This window comes from Lingula anatina, chromosome 4 (assembly GCF_051362555.1).
Source record: "Lingula anatina isolate TDL-2025a chromosome 4, LinAna3.0, whole genome shotgun sequence".
Lineage (NCBI taxonomy): Eukaryota > Metazoa > Brachiopoda > Lingulata > Lingulida > Lingulidae > Lingula > Lingula anatina.
Window position 1 is genome coordinate 1,895,432 of NC_141770.1, and position 3,660 is coordinate 1,899,091.

Here is a 3,660-nt window from a genome sequence, read left to right on the forward strand (position 1 = left end):
AGACACTTAAGTGTGTGTCCACGAGAAAACCAGACCAAATGTAGAAAATGCGGCAAGGCGGGGGTGAACGGATTTACACCATATTTGGTGTGTTTGAACTTTTATATGAACAATATCTGAGGCTGCAATATTTCCTGAAAAAAATCCCTACCTACAGAGATATGGGCAGTCACAATTTGGGGGGTTAATCAACCAAAAATTCATCTGAAAAACAGGGTTATATTGATTGGCCTTACAGTTTATACAGGTGTCACTTAATGATTTAGTTTGGTGATATGTTATAACCTAAAGATAGGGGATTAAAATGATATACACTTTTTTCACCCTCTTTGTTTCCATGGTAACAAACTAAACGTTTTTCTCAGGGCTAAGAACCACATGCTTTGAACACCCCCCTTCTATTTTTGACAATATCTTCATCTTCACAGGTCTTTGGGGTAAAGCGTGTTCAGGACTAACAGATAACTCATTAATCTATTTATACATGAAATCAAAACTTACTGCTGTTCTACAACTTGTCCGTTGTAAGAGATAGAACATGACCTAATTTCTTCATTTTTCGTAAATTTATCTGGACACATTTATCGGTGCACTCAACCTCAGCTATCTCTTTCAAGTCAACAAATGGTTTAAAACACTGTTAGTTGAGCTTTATATCTTCATTTTACCTATTCTAATTTTTTTTCTGGTTAAAACAAGCATCTAACACATTTTAAAATCATGTGAAACTAATGTACTAACGACAGAACAACACAGCGTGATTATCCAACATGGCGGAAAGCGCAGACTGTTTCCATTACCCCTGCTGTTTCTTAGCAAATCGTCCTCACCGAAGTCGTATATCATGTGGTTTATACTCTGTCTACAGATGTGAAAAAACATGTAGTGTATTGAAAAACTGCAACAGAGATATTAAGAGTCATCTTTGTCGCGTTTACGTGAAGCAAAACAGCGTGAGTTACGAAAGCAAACTGATTCTTGTCAGGTGTGGACTCTTTTGTCTCCGATGACCGCAATTGGACATTTTCAAGTAACTTTGGGAGAATGAATGGGTTACACCATGTGACCAGCATAGGGATATGGGCTTGGTTTGTGCTGGAAACCATCCACACAGGGAAAAACGAGCCTATAACGAAATATGTCATGGGATTAACTTGCAGATGTCAGTGTAGACAAAAAGCCATTTGAATATACTGGTGCCACTTGGTTCAGGTAAGAAACGGGTTTGTTTGTATTTTTATACAGGCTAAAAGCCAGAAAAAAGGTCACTCAGAAAAAATGATCTAGGTGCAATTTTTTAATGGTAAACGGTCCATTTTTTTCTTTTTTAAAAGAAAACTGCCCCTTTCAAATAATGAAATTTCAGCCTAATCTTTTAAGCTATATTTGTGTAGGTATTTAGGTTGGTTTAAGGGTATTTGGGTAAAATAAATTTAAGGGTAACAAATGGAATTAGATTGAAGCTAGGGCTGGCCTTGGCAAAATTGCTAGTCTCATCATAATTTATTTTCGAAACCATGTCTTATAAAACATTGACACATTGGATAATAATTTATTTTTCATCAACGTATCAATTAACTTTGAGATAAGTGTTTTCATGTGTCTATAGTAAGCTATATTTATATTTCAGGCACATTTGAGAGGTGTTATTTGACACACAGTGATCTTATGGTCAGCAAAAGAGTCCAAAGCCTTGCAGAAACTGAAACTAGTGTGGAAATGACGGATGTTGTAGAAAGGCATGTATGTAAATGAAAGCTACAATATAACAAATGCTGAGGAGATCCATGAGGCCTTAGTTTCTGCAGATAGAGTGGAGGGGTGCTCTTTTGCTGCCATTTTCTACATCCAGCTAGACAGACATCTTCCAAACCTGCGTGGACTGGAGTGTCCAGTTACAACAATTTGGCTTTCTTGATTCCCACAACATGAGAAAAGGTGTCTCTCTTCCTTGAGCAGTTTTAATATGAGTGATACTGATGTTAAAGTTAATTTGGGTTTATCTGAGGCAAATGTGCCAACTGGGACTATACCGAGAGAACTCCACCCTCTTGAATATCTCACTGAGTTACACAATGGATGAGCTTTAAAGTCATATAAACCTTTGAAACTATATTCAAATAAAGTAAAGGAGTTTTTACTGAAGGAGTTTAGAAGGGCACAAGAAACAGGCCAGCAGAACCTAGCATTTGTGAACATGAAGATGAGAATGAAATGTCAGTAAGGAGGGTTACAGACTATTCAGGAAGAAAAAATCGGCAGTTATTTTTGAATGTATTATAAACTTTGATGTTATGAGCTGTAATGTTTGATATAAAACTGTTAAGATGTTTCATAACACCAGGATATATTTTGCAGTTGTGTTAGTTTTGCTTTTTGAATAGAAAATTATCTTGTTTTGCTACATTATGATATAGGTTGTAATGATCACAACTAATGTTGCACTGCTTTGCATGTATTGCTGTATTATAATTTTGTGATTTTTTTATTATTTGTAATTATTCATCTGAGACAAAAATAAACTAATTTGAATATTTTTTAGTTACTGTTTGCTCATAAATAGTCACCAAAAAGTGGTGTGGATGATTAAAAAAAAACTTTTAAAAATTAAAAAAAGATTTGTTCTGGCTTTGATCTCATAAATACTATTTGGCATATCCTGATCTCTAAATGATAAATATTGCACCAAAAAGAAATCTTTACTAAACTAAGATTTTAATTTGTATTCACCAAATTGATGATATATATATATATATATATATATATATATATATATATATATATATATATATATATATATATTTTTTATATATATATATATTATCATGTAAACTCTCAAGTTAATTGCAAGTGCTTATCCAAAGTAATAGAATCTAAGATTTATTTCCTCTTTTAAGGAATTATTTCCTCGTTAAAACTTTTTGTCCATACAAATGAAAAAGTCTATATATGACAATTTACAAAAATGAAGCCCAGTGACCTTGACCTATGACCCACTGACCTGATATTCATTAGTACACATCCACTTTCCATGCTCACCAGCCCTATTAATTTAGTAACAACATTGTAGAGCAAAATGTTTTAATAAATTAATCAAACCCATTGTCTACATAGACTTGAATGAATCCACCACGATTTTTTGCCTTAAAAATGGCCAACTTTGGGGGTATTTTTCAGTACCTGTTTTAATACAGCAGTAACTTTTGAAACTTGATTTGGAGTGATCCATATCTGCCTAAAATATTCATGCAGTTTTATAGCTGTAAACCCTGTGAAGATGGAGATATATGCAATTAAAGATGGTAGTGTCAAAATTGGACTTTGGGGGGAGGGGTGTTATAAATGGGTGTGGCTCGCCCAAGCAGGGTCTTATCTGAATTCTACATATATCTGTGGCAAGCCAAATGATTGTTTTCAATGTTTGTAAGGTATAATGTTTTTTAGTTTTCTCCATTTCTGTTTAATTTACACAAAATTTATCATTATTTTTCCAAGGTAAAAATGGAGTCTCAAAGAGGCCACATAAGCCATGACTTATAATAGTCTGTAATTCTCTGAAGAAAGATATTTTTGGGATTCCTTCCTAACTCATGAATAACTTCCTAATATGCCTCCATACAACAAATTTGGTTGAAATCCGCTGACCCCCACCTTGCCACC

At 34.0% G+C, this 3,660-nt stretch overlaps 1 long non-coding RNA gene across 1 annotated transcript; it reads left to right on the forward strand.

Moving 5' to 3' along the window:
- On the forward strand, positions 1-2,534 carry LOC147762030 (uncharacterized). Its single transcript, XR_015333786.1, has 2 exons — positions 1-1,212; positions 1,631-2,534. It is a non-coding gene; the product is annotated as an uncharacterized LOC147762030 (long non-coding RNA).
- Positions 2,535-3,660: the final 1,126 nt, after the last annotated feature.